Genomic DNA, 14281 nt, shown 5'->3' on the forward strand with positions numbered 1-14281 from the left:
TATGCACAGGAAAATCCACGTGTGAAGTGGTGTTTAGCACAGGGACTGGGAAGAGTCAGGAGACCTGGCTTCTCTTCATACCTCTGCCACTGACTCTGTGTTACTCTGGTAAAATCATTTAGGGCTAGGTAGTCACAGCCTGTATTCAGCTGTGCAATTGGGCCTGGTCTATGCCCTAGTTATACCAGTGCAGCAGTTTTAGACTGGTATAAAGGTGTCATACATGGGTGTTAGAGAGACAAGGTGGGTGAGGTAATATATTATATTGGACCAACGTCTGTTGGTGAGAGAGACAAGCTTTCAAGCTTACGCAGAGCTCTCCTTCAGGTATAGCTTATTCCCCTTCCCATAAGGAAACAGACATACCAGTATAAATAGGGTGAGCAGCTAGCAAGTGTGACAAATCGGGACGGGCATGGAGGTAATAGGTGCCTATATAAGACAAAGCCCTGAATATTGGCACTGTCCCTATAAAATAGGAACATCTGGTCCCCCTAAATATAAAGCACCTTGATATTGTTAGAACTGCACTCACATTGGGTGTGGGGGGAGATGTACCGCTTTAATTATACCAGTCTAGTTAAGTCAGCACAGCTCTCTAATGCAAGGCCTAATCTGCCCTGTTTGGCTCTGCTCCCATTGTGCCTCTGCTGGCAGTGATGAGAACAGGATCTACTCTCCTGTGAACAGATGGGAGAGCACAGATGGGAGGGCCCCTGGCTCTGATGTCCACTGCCCTGTGCCTGCCAGAGTAGCTACAACTGGTGAGGACATATCCAGGGTCCCAGTGGACGGGATGGATTCACTGTGTGGTGAGGCCAAGCTCTTTGCGCTCTCTGCAAGGCTCCAAGCCACTCCCCACAAGGGGAGCCTTCTTCGTGCACCCTGTAAATTCAATGGGGCCAGTAAGGGTCCATGCAGACTCCACATTTCAAAAAGCAAATGTAAGTTATCCCTGTGATGCTGGCAGACCCGGTGACTGCTCATGCCAAGCTCCCCAGGCCTCAATGAACCCTGACAAATACATAGGTGGGATCAGTCTGGCTCACCTGTGTGTTGGTATGGTTAAAATGGCTATTAGGGTTATAGGAATGTGTTTAGACCTTATAGAATGCTTGTGTGTTGCTGTATGCATTAATCTCACTTACAATAGCTGTATCCCATATTGTAAGATAATATTGGAGCATCTGTATCATAAACTGTGTAAATTAACAGACAGGAGAGAGAGACTCACTCCTGGGAGATGCTGGTCTTCCACAAGGTGTTATGTCCTGCCCATCAGGGAAGACTCCTCAACACTAGATCTCTTGTGAAACCTTAAAGGGGACAAAAGATTTTGTTGATTACTCTCTCTACCCCCATGAAGAGGAGTCATGCAAGTGAATTCCTCCCATCAGCTGAGTTTGAAGCTCAGAGAGAAAGGGCAGAAGGGAATACAAACCCCTAACAAGAAGAAACTCTTTCTCTATGCGGTTTGGTCTTCGAGGGGCAAGGTTTTCAAGGCATACACAAGAGAACCCCAGTGCTTACCCTGGGTTAGCTCTACAGAACATATACAGTTTGCTTATTTCTATAAACTTCTATTACCTTTTGAAACTTAAGATTGTAACTCATTTCTGTGTATATGTTCACCTGCTTTAACCTTGTAAATATATCTTATTTCCTTTTCCTATCTGAGGAATCTTTAGATAGTTTATAATAGGATTAGCTACAAGCATTGTCTTTGGTGTGAGATCTATAGTGCAACTGATCTGGGGTAAGTTTTTGGGACTCAGAGTATCCTGACTATTACTGATTCATGATGTAAAGGACCATCTATCAAAAAGGAACTCTGACCTGGGTGGCACGACAGATCCGAATACCCAAAGGGACTGTCTGTGATTCCACGTTAAGGCAGTTATAGAGCCTGGTGAGTATGCACTGGATAGCTGGTTGGTGAAATCTAAGTATAGAACTCACACCAATTTGGAGTTTGTACCCTTGTTCTTAGCAATCTGCCCTGAAGGTGATATTCACGCTCTTGAGCCACTGCAGGACAGCTTGACAATCCCCATTCCATACCATGCAATTTATGCTTTTATTAAATGTTTACGTTGGTGTTTTGTTTTGCTCCTCAGTTTGGTAGAGAAAAAAAGCTAAAGAGAACACAAAATAAAATATTTCTTTAGAGCCTGGACGCTTTAGGGCCCCTGTGACTTTTCCGTTGGTGTGCTGGAAAGCTGATATTCATGGACTGACCTCTCCAACATGCTGCTAGTGTCATATTGATTATCTGTATGCTGAGACCCTGCTGAGCTGTGTGTCTTTTTGTGTTTCTGGTCAAATGGAAGCATATTTCAGAGGCTGCCCAGCACTACCACGGAATGTGCCGACGGTGGGGGGAGGAAACAGCTACGCAAGGAACTTCCCTGCCATTAACCTCCTCCTCACTGCACATCCCCTTCCCCGGGTAGGAGTAGGGACAGAAACTCTATGGGAAGACCCAAACCCAGGAAGTGACCTGGCACTTTTGGGAGGCGGTGACGGCATAGCATGCCAGCAGCTCGACCCCCTCGAGGCCGGGAGAAAAACCCAGGAGCTGTGCACAGATCTGGCTGCAGCAGGATCTGCAGGTGGAACAGGATGTGACTGCCGCGGGGAGCGTGGGACTTGTGGGGGGGGCAGCAGAGACTGGGCAGAGGGCAAGCGCAGAGAGGCCTCAATGAGACACACACCACTAACTGAACCTGGCCTGGAAACTTGCACACTCCTATTTGCTATGAATAGAGACTGGACTGGAGAGAGCACCTCAGGAGCTAAGCTTGGCAAACCCTGACCCTCTACACTGCCCCCAGGAGCCCAAATAAGGCCCAGTATTGTTTCACTTTGAGTGTCTTTCCTACAATCCTTAGTAAATCCACTAGCACGTAGAGGGCCCAGCAGCTGAGACAGCACATCTTGCACTCTATCAGTCCCCGATAGATATTGTAGAACTATAATAATTACAGGGAGAATACTGCAGGGGGTTCTGGGAAGTGGGAGTGTTTATCACTAGTTACTTTTGCCCACACTATAAATCTGTAGGGCCAAGTGGTGCCCTGTGAGAGAGCAAGCCAGGTGGCTTTTAGCTCATCTAGTAGAGGCTCATATACTTAGCTACAGTGGTCCCAGATTTGATCCTGCCCGCTGATGATTGGGGTCTGACAGTGTTACAATGGTGCAATGTGCCTTGAAAATCACCACATATTCATCGGTGGGGACTGCACATTGGAGTCCCCAACAGGCACAGAGCTAGTGTAGCTAGCTCCCAACTACACTTTATGCTCCACAGCCGCTGGCACAGGAAGCATGTGGGAGTCAGTGCGTCGTAGCAATAATGTTCTCTGGCAACAACCCTTTGGGGGGCATAGCCAGTACTTTAGCTAAGCCTTGGAGCTTCTCTAAAGAAGAACCAGGGAGCCATAACTGTCTCCTCCACAGAGGAAACTGGGCCCAGCAGGGGAACTGGGCTGATCCTCTGTCTACAAGTTGATAGTCATTATTTATTCATTCTTTTTTCTTTAGCTAGCAGTGTGCACAAAACACACATGCTTTATTGTTTGAGTATCAGGGTCCTCTGGTGGCTAAGGTAAGATCTCTAACGTCCCATGGTTGTGGAGCTGAGTGAATGAAGAGCTTGTCTATATGGGGGCATGCAGTAAAATTTATCCAAATTAACTAAAGGTGTGAATTTGGAGTGGATTAGTTAAACGACATTAAATCCCAATGTGGGCTTTGCAAGTGAATTAAGCAAAACCAAATTAAGGCAATTTAAATTCTGAATGAGGTCGTTCATTACTTCATTGAACTAATCTACACCTTTAGTTCATTTGGATTAACTTTCCTGGATGTCCCTGAGTAGACAAGCCCCAAATGTCTGCTTCACATCACAGTTATTGGATTTCAAACCTGATTAAAGCTTTACTTTTATTTACATTTCTAGTAACTTTCCCCCACTGATACGGTTATAACATCATTTATATTGTTTTCTTAAAGCAAGAAACAAAAACGGATCCAGAGAATGTCACATGAAAAACCCAACAACATACAAAACCAGCAGTTCATCTGCTGACGTCGGGGGCCTTTGGTTTTGAGCCATGGCAGTAAAGTACCCTAGCTACACTTCCCAGGCTTGATCCTGCACAACGGAGGTACAGGGTGTTGCTTGTGAAAGTGCAAAGTAAAACCAATGAGCTGCAGCACAGGGAAATCCCCAGTTCATACATTCAGGAGAGTGCTGATACCCAAGCACCAGAGAGAACATAAGACTAAGAGAAAAACGTATAGCTAAGCACCTCCTTTGCCCAGGTCTGTGCTTAATCCTAGCTTCTCAGACTGACTCATCCTCCAGTCACCCTCCACCATTTTGTTAATCAAATGTAATGCAGGGTAACAGGCCAAACAGAGAGAGGGATAGCTCAGTGGTTTGATCATTGGCCTGCTAAACCCAGGGATGTAAGTTCAATCCTTGAGGGAGCCACTTGGGGATCTGGGGCTAAATCAGTACTTGGTCCTGCTAGTGTAGGCAGGGGGCTGGACTCAATGACCTTTCAAGGTTCCTTCCAGTTCTAGGAGATGGGATATCTCCATTATTCTATTTCTATTTTCCCTCGCCACGTCTGGACACAGAAGACCGAGTACACACAAGGTGTGAAAATGAACTTCTGCTCGTTATGGAGGACGAGGCCTAAAGCCAAAAGCAAAGCCCAGTAATGGCAATGGCAGTCTTTCCCTTTAATTGAATGGAATGTGGATCAGATGCTTAGCGTTTAACTACCTGTAGCCTCTAATCACTCTTGTTCTAGAGGGCAACACATATGGGCAGCCTGCAGGTCACTTGCAGGTTTGAGGCGCAAAGCATTGTCTGTACTGCTGGCACATCCACAAGCAAAAATGTCCCCGCTGGTTCACAGATGTTCCAAGACTAGTTCTGATTAGATTTGTTTTCAGCAGGTCTAAGAACCAGTTCAATCTGACCCATTTCACCCTGAACTGGTTTTGAGTCTGTATGAACAGCAGTAATACGGTTCAGAGTGAAGTGATCTGGATAGTTCTCCTATCACAGTGCCTCTTAGAATTTCCCAGAATACAATGCTTCTAGGAATTAGGTATTGGGTATATACGGGTGAAACAGTGTAGAGTGGCAGTAGTGTGGATGTGGGGTAAACCTGCAGTGGTTTTCAAGATGAATTGGCATTGAATTGTACTGAACTGTTTGTGCTTAAACTGATTCTGTTCAGCAGTTCAATCTCTGGGTGTTTTGCCGATTTTTTTAAAATCCACCCAGGACAAGGTGACTTTAATGACTCTGATGCACACCAGCAATGACAACTAATCTCCCCAAGGTTCTCATGGGCCCGTTACCCTGCATTACATTTGATTAACAAAACTCAGATGTTCATTGCCAGCATGTCCCAAACCGGACATTTCATTCAGCCAGGGCTTCCCACCATGTATAAAAGGAAGACAATGCTTTTCAGGAATTGCCTCATAAATTATAAGCTACATACATTACTTTGGACTATGAATCACTGAATAATTTAACCAGAGGATAATGATGTATGCCTCAGTACAAAGCGTTTGGTATAATTACAATTTTATTTACAGGCCACTTATCTCACGCTCACTGAAGCTTATATTTTTTTTTATTTTAAGTTGTTGCTGACTTTTCCTACTACATCAATTGTGAACTTTCCTGTCTGCAATCACAGCTGCCAAGTTCATGTGAAAACTCTAGTTCTGATCTTGCTTGAGCTCTCTATGGCATAATAATGACTAGGGATGAATACGGCCGCGCAGCTGATCTGAAAGCTCAATAGTTCTGTGTTGCGCTTTCTCTACACAGGTAGAGCTCTCCATGGCACCAGTGGAAAAGCTACACATGAAGGAACAGTACAACAGCCTCTTTCTTCCCCAGTCATGAACAGGGGCTCGATGCATAAAGGGATTTAGGCACCTAACTGCTAAATTAGGTGTCTAAATCTCAGAAACAGGCCCCACTGGGATTCACAAAGTCCCTGCCTCGGAATCTGTAAGTGCCTAAACTCATTTGGTGCCTACATCTTTGCAGTAAAAGTTCCCTAGATGCCTATGTTCCTGTGAGCATGCACAAAGCAGCCTCGGGCCAGGTGTCAGGATACCTAACCTCACTGCAATGCATGAGCCAGAAAAAGATAAGCGTTCCTCTGCCTAAATTACCCCTGGGGCCTGCTCTGGTAAGCGGGCTCTGGTCTGTTGAAGCTGTTCTACTGTGAATAAATAGCCAAGGAATAATTAGGCTAGAAAGAGAGAGCGCACAGGCATGCAAATGACTCTGTAGCCTGGTGCTTCAAGCCCTCACCTGGGAGTTGGAAGACCCAGGATCCTGCTGCAGTGCCTTTTTAAAAGTATTTATTCACAGTGGAGCAGCTTCAAGAGGGGAAACAGAGAGCACCCCCAATAGAATATCTCTTAGCCTAGGTTCTAGTGGTTAGGGTTTGTACCTCAGAGGTGGTAGATCCCAGTTCAACTCCCTTCTCCCCCCTCAGGCGGAGGGGACACTTGAACCAGGGGTCTCCCACATCCCAGATGAGTAACCTAGCCACTGGGCTCAAAAACAGCGTAGGGAGGGCCTCTTCTCCTGGCTTCTTGCAAAAATGGCATAGGCACCTAACCTCAAGAGAGGGTTTGTAGCGGAGAATCCCAAGCAGAGAGAGGCAGAGCTTAGGACACACCCCTCTCCCTAGTATCTTCCATGGCCTAGTTTAGTCTGACAGCCACCTAGCAAGCTGGCTTTTGTGAATCCTGTTCTAAGGTGCCTGTCTCTCCCTCCTCCCCCCTCTTCATTGTAGAGAAGGAGCCGAGGTGCTGAATTCAGTCTCTGTGAAGCTCAGTGATTTTCTCGGTGGGCTAGGCATGGTGATGCTCAGCTTCGCCATGCCTAAATTCCTTTGTGAATCTAGCCCCAGGAGCCCATTGTGCCAGGCACTGTGCAAACACAGAATAAAAAGACAATCCCTGTCCCAAAGAGCCTACACTCTAAGTATGAGAAAAGAGACAACCTGTGGATACAGACAGGGCAGTACAAGGAAACTGTGACCGGGTGAGCCTCACCACTGTGGCGCCTCCTACTGGCTGTCTTGGGAATTAGCTCTGCACCCTGTTCTGGTGGTGTCTCGCCCACTGTCACCTCTGCTTGTGGACCCGTGTCACTCCAAGGACTGTGGTGTCCTCTACAGGACACAGTCCTCCGGCCGTGTCAGACTCTGTTCTCCCCCCTTCCAGGGGGAACTTCAGTCCACTGTCCAGCCACCTCCTTCAGTGGCAACCACAGCCGATTATTTGGCCAGTTCCTCAGTGGCGAGGGGTCGGGGAGTGGCCCATGCACTACTCCAGGACCCGGCCCAGGTACCCTATTGATGGTTGCCATTTGCTGCATCCCCTCCAACTCCTCAGTTCATTTCTCTGGGCCACCTCCTCACAGCCTCCCCAGCACCTTTTTCACCCTTATCTCAGGGCTTCAGCCTACCAGTCTTAGCAGCTATCCATGAGTTCTCTCAAGCTTCCCCGGTCCCTGCTGACAGCACTGCTCTGTCCGGGGTGCTGGCACTCCTTCCTCCTGCAAGGAGCCTGGTTTTCCCTCCTCAAGCTCCAGGTAGCTACTGAAGCTGCTCTGCCCAGCAGCTCTTCTCCTATGGGCCTGCTGGGCCCTAATTGACTTCTCCCCTCTGCTCTTCTCTGATTGGCTGCCTCCTGCACAGTCTCCCTAGGTCTCTATTAACCCCTTAGGGCCCAGTGTGGGGCAGGTGATCCATCACAGAAACATACAATATTGCTCAGTATGATAGGCAGTGGTTTCAGCACAGTAGCTGCCTGACTGTTCAGGCTGTCTGGAAGCAGATCTTTTAGCTTCAGAAGAAATCAGTAGTAGCAGCAGGCCATGTGTCTTAGATGGCTTCTTGAGGCTAGGGATAGTAAACTAAAATGAAAGTGTGTGACAGACATAAAGCTCAGTTGTTGGTGCTATGTTTTCCATACATACAGGGAGACAGTCTGAACGACTTTCAGTTTAGATTAGGGGAAAGCAAAAGAAAGAAAGACAGTATAGTCTGCAAAGGAGAGAGCACATTATGTATCTCCTCTGCAGCATGCTGTATCATTGTTACCTTACAAAAAGGTATCACGCCCTAAGAGGATATCCTGGCTGAGGCCTTGATGCTCTTGGTTAGTGTTTTGCTGAATCAGGGTCTAGAGGCATAATCTTGGTACGAGTTGCCGAGTAGAGTGGGGCTAAATGTTTCAGTCACATAGTAAGTGTTCTGAAAAAAAAAATGCAGCTTCAGGCTGACCAAAATTATTTGTGGAAGTGGGCCAAATTTGTGGAATAGTTCTGACAAAATAAAAATGGGAAAAATAATTTTAAAAATGTCAAAATGGTTCATTTTCCCATTTTGTAAATGAATAATTTTGGACATGTCATTTTGCAATGTCAGTTCACAAGAACATTTGAAACATTTTGCTCAACATTCCCCTCTCCCCAGTTTTTCTCAAAGGAGTTGCTGTGGTTGCCACTGCACGGAGTGCTGAAATCTCCATGAGACACAGCAGCAAGGTGAATTCACTGAGAGCATGATCCAAAGCCCATCGGGGTCAATGTAGACTCCCATTTACTTCATTGTGTTTTGGGTCAGACACCACACAAACAACCCATTAAGTTAATAATTTCTTGCAATGGGCATATGTCAAGGGATGAGCCTCACCCACATGCCCCCTAGTGGCCCTGCCGGTGAACTCCATGCTTCCCCATGGGTTCTTTCCCCCACCCATCTCTTGTCTACTTACATTTTAAAGTCCTTGGGGCAGAGACCGTATCTAACTATGTGGTTGTACTTTGCCTAGCAGAATAGGGCTCGATCTGTTTTGGAACCTCAAGGTGCTTCTGTATTACAAATAAATAATAGTCATAATGCACATCTTGATTACATAGGTTGTACATATATTTAAAGGCTAAAATACACGTGTGAAGACACATCAAATCTGCCACTTTAGTGGCGCACTGAGTTTGTGCAATATCTTAGAATGTGAAAAAACATGATTCTATTGGTTGTACCTGAAGCCATCTTGCATTACTTTAGTTGAAATCACTTAATCTCAATAAGGTCTTATAAAATATCCTCCTATAAATAGAAGATGCAGGGGGGAAAAAAGACAAAACTTTCGCTAAACATGATTAACACTCATTATTACGGGGCTGGAGGGGAGAAAAGATTCTCATTTAGTCTCAAGAGGTGAATGCACCCTGTATGTGAAGACCCTCATGTGCCATAGATAAGACACAGTAAAATAACGCTATTTCTATAAACTTTCAGACATTTCATCTTCCAAATTCTATTTCAGGATTAGTCTTCAAATATCCCTAAGGCATTCTCTTACTTGCAAAATGTTATTTCAATTAGTTGAATATCATTCTTTACAGGATTCAGGTCAAACGAGGGGCAAAACTAAATCCAAACCAAACAATATGTGTCTGCAATAAATTCATGTTCCTGAATTATTCATACATAATGGCATAGGTGACTCTTCAAGCATTTTGAATTAAGTAGAATTGATTTCTCACTTTTTTATGCCTAGTTGTACAAGCTTTTTTGTACTTTTACTTCTCCTTAACAAATAAAGTATTGATTCAACTCCACTGAACATGTTTTATTTAAACTTTGGCCTTTGTCAGCAACTTAGTCCTTTACCCAGAATTCTCCTCTGACTTTGTATTGTCTCTTGATCTTGAAGGTGAAATGCACCAGATAGGCTTCTTGGTATGATATAACTAATAAAAGTTGCTGCAAGCAGTTACAATACAAGGCACACAGCATGTGTTTTAAAGCCTTTGCTAGGAAACTTTGTATTTCTTCTCTTGACTAGAACTTCAGACGGTTTAGTGGGAAATTGAACATTTTCAAAGTCAAATAAACAGACATGTAAATTGCAACTCCCCCCCCCCCCCCCCCCCCCCCCCCCCCGGTTTTTCCTTGTTTATTTTTATTTAAATCCAAAATAGTGAAGCCATGTTGAAAACGTGAAAGCAAAGAACTGCAATAGGTTAAAGGCTGCTCATTTTAAAAAGCAGGAAACAGTCAGAGAAGATTTGATTTCCCATACGTTATTTTAATCAAGGAGTATGACCTAGCTGCTGTGAGAGGATAATTCAAACTCAGGATTCGTTTGGTTTTCCTATATAATTCCCATGTTTGTAGTTTGTGTGTCTGTGTGTGGTGTGTGTGTGAGAGAGAGACAGAGAGAGAGAGAGAAAGAGAGAGAGAGAGATGGGGTGGAGAGAGATAATTGTCAAATATATTTCAACAGGACCTTATAGAATCATAGGACTGGAAGGAATCTTGAGAGATGATCTACTGCAGTCTCCTGCACTCATGGCAGGACTGAAAATTATCTAGACCATCCCTGACAGGTGTTTGTCTAACCTGCTCTTAAAAATCTCCAGTAATGGAGATTCCACAACCTCCCTAGGCAATTTATTCCAGTGCTTAACCACCCTGACAGTTAGGAAGTTTTTCCCAATGTCCAGCCTAAACCACCCTTGCTGCAATATAAGCCCATTGCTTCTTGTCCTATCCTCAGAGGTTAAGGAGAACAATTTATCTCCCTTCTTCTTATAACAACCTTTTATGTACTTGAAAACTGTTATCATGTCCCCTCTCAATCTTCTCAGAACTGGACACAATACTCCAGTCGAGGCCTAATCACTGTGGAGTAAAGCAGGAAAGAAATACTTCTTGTGTCTTGCTTACAACAGTCCTGCTAATACATCCCAGAATGATGTTTGCTTTCTTTGCAACAGCGTTACACTGTTCACTCATATTTAGCTTGTGATCCACTATGACCCCCAGATCTCTTTCTGCAGTGCTCCTTCCTAGGCAGCCATTTCCCATTTTGTACATATGCAACTGATTGTTCCTTCCTAAGGGGAGTACTTTGCATTTGTCCTTTTTGAATTTCATCCTATGGACTTCAGACCATTTCTCCAGTTTGTTCAGATCATTTTGAATTTTAATCCTATTCTCCAAAGCACTTGCAACCCCTCCCAGCTTGGTATCATCCGCAAACTTTATAAGTGTACTCTGTATGTCATTATCTAAATCATTGAAGAAGATATTGAACAGAACCAGACCCAGAACTGAACCCAGAGGGACCCCACTCGATATGGCCTTCCAGTTTGACTGTGAACCATGGACAACTATTCTCTGGCAACGGTTTTCAACCAATTATTCACCCACCATATAGTAGCTCCATCTAGGTTGCATTTCCCTAGTTCGTTTATGAGAAGGTCCTGTAACACAGTATCAAAAGCCTTACTAAAGTTAAAATATATCACATCTACCACTTTCCCCCATCCACAAGACTTGTTACCCTGTGAAATAAAGTTATTATTTTGGTTTGACATGATTTGTTCTTGACAAATCCATGCTAACTGTTACTTATCACGTTATTATCTTCCAGGTGTTTGCAAATTGATTGCTTAAATATTTGCTCCTTTCTGTTTTCAGGAACTGAAGTTAAACTGACTGGTCTGTAATTCCCTGGGTTGTCCTTATTTCCCTTTTTATAGATGGGCACTATATTTTCCCTTTTCCAGTCCTCTGGAATCTCTCCCATCTCCTATGACTTTTCAAAGATAATCTCTACAGATATCTCCTCAGTCAGCTCCTTGAGCATTCTAGGGTATATTTCAGGTTACTTGAAGACATCTAACTTGTCTAAGTAAATTTTAACTTGTTCTTTCCCTATTTTAGCCTGTGATCCTACCTCATTTTCACTGGCATTCACTATGTCAGACATCCACTCACTACTAACCATTTTGGTGAAAACCAAAACAAAAAATATGTTATTCCTCCAAATTCTGTCTAATCTCATCTATCACTGCATTTGTTGTGTTCTCATTAATATAATATCTGAGCGCCTTATAAATTCTGCAAGACACACAGATTTAATTTTCCCCTCTTTCTTGTCCCCAGTCTGAAGAAGGTTCCAGGATTGACTTCTACAGTCATAGGCCAAGTAGCAAGAAACTTCTTTCCAGCACCCAGTATTATGAGGCTTGTCGCTTGCCAATTCCGTTATTCCAGGGGAAGGTAACTGTACTGGACATTCATGACTGCAGAGGGTGAGGCATCCCTTGAGATAGTGGGGATCACTTCTGTGAGGGCTTTGCTGCTCAGTAGGAGCCCGACCTAAGACCTATTGAAGTCAATCAGAGCCTTTCTACTGGCTTTACTGGGAGTTGGCTGAGGCCCAAGGGGAGCTGCATTTTGAACCAATCCATGCTCCCCCACCCACCCATCCTCAAATCAGAGCTTTCCATCCTTACACATATGGCATTATGCTCCTATACACTCCCAGACCCTTACCCATGGCTATGCCCAAACAAGAACTCATCCGTGAGCAAATCAATTGTCCCATCAGAGGTGAGAAAAAGGGGACAAGCAAATACTGGTTCAGACACATGGACGGATAGTTCAGTGTGATTAACACCTATTATTTTCCAGGTAGTAAACCTAATCACACTGGCTACTGTTTCACTACATTCAGTGCTGGATTGCATTATAACTAATGCCTCTAATTAACTAATGCTAGTCTAATTTACACTGCAATGTAATTCATCTGTTTTATTAAGCTTGCTCTTGTATTTATGCTCAAAGTCAGAGTGGCTTCTTGTCTCAAATGTAGACAATAATTCTGAGCAAATGGCATTGGGCGTAGCTGTTAATAATCTCCAGAAGTAGATTATAATACCACTAATGTAGCTAGCTGACAAGTTTATCTTAATGGTAATCAGAGTCTTAAAACAAATGATCACCAAAAACCCACTGGAAATAATTGTGGATTCCATTTACTCTGACCGTTAAAAGGTTTCATTATATAAGTTATTGGAAAATTAGATTTTTAACCCCTACCTAACCTTTTACCCCTCCTCTTAGGACAGGTCTACACTAAGAAGTTAAATCAACCCAGCCACTTTGCTTAGGGGTGTGAAAAATCCACCCCCCTAAGCAACATAGTAAACATTATAAAATCATGAATGATGTGGAGAAAGTGAATAAGGAAAAGTTATTTACTTGTTCCCATAATACAAGAACTAGGGGACACCAAATGAAATTAATGGGCAGCAGGTTTAAAACAAATACAAGGAAGTTCTTCTTCACACAGCGCACAGTCAACTTGTAGAACTCCTTGCCTGAGGTGGTTGTGAAGGCTAGAACTATAACAGCGTTTAAAAGAGAACTGGATAAATTCATGGAGGTTAAGTCCATTAATGGCTATTAGCCAGGATGGGTAAGGAATGGTGTCCCTAGCTTCTGTTTGTCAGAGGGTGGAGATGGATGGCAGGCGATAGATCACTTGATCATTACCTGTTAGGTTCACTCCCTTTGGGGCACCTGGCATTGGCCACTGTCGGTAGACAGGATACTGGGCTAGATGGACCTTTGGTCTGACCCAGTACGGCCATTCTTATGTTCTTATAGTTAAGCAACCTAACCTCCAGTCTAGACAGCACTAGGTCAACAGAAGTATTCTGCTGCGTCACCTTAGTGTTTCAAGTGTAGACACAGTCATACATGTAGGGTAAGAAAACTACCCAGTCACAGAACTAAAGATCAGCAGAATAAAGACAAGTATCTTGTTGATACTCCTTTCTAGCGCAGCTAGTATATATGTCCAGACTACCCATTCTTCATTCTCATGAAATTCCATTTCTTATAGCACAGAGGACTGTTGAGTACCGTCTAAATAACCAACAATAAAAACTGACATTGTACTGTATCTGTGCGTCCCTTAGTGACGGTCAAAAAAGAGTCATGCTTGCACAAGATGCTAATCGTTATCTATTCCCTGGGTGTCTGCAACAGCATCGCTTGGAAGGAACTGATCTTGTTCGGTACTCACGCTTGCCTTTTTTTTTTTGTCAATGAAGAAAAATACGAGGGTGGGTTAAGTTCAACGAAGTGGGAATTTATTTTAAATAATAAAATACGGTAGATAAAAAAGGAAACGGAGCAAAACCACAAAGTGTGAGTATTATTAGGCATGAAGCGCAAACATCATGTTTGTTTGAGCTTTCCCTGTAATGAAGCAGCAAGAGCCTGATCCAAAATCCACTGAATGCAGTGGGAAACTTTCCACTGAGCTCAGTGAGTTTTGGATAAGGCCCAAAGTTTAGATTGTCTTTGGTTTGGGTTTATATTTTCAAATCTTGATTTCAAAGGTGACAAAA

The sequence above is a fragment of the Terrapene carolina genome, unplaced genomic scaffold (assembly GCF_002925995.2).
Source record: "Terrapene carolina triunguis isolate 2854851 unplaced genomic scaffold, T_m_triunguis-2.0 Scaffold58, whole genome shotgun sequence".
NCBI classification, from domain to species: domain Eukaryota; kingdom Metazoa; phylum Chordata; order Testudines; family Emydidae; genus Terrapene; species Terrapene triunguis.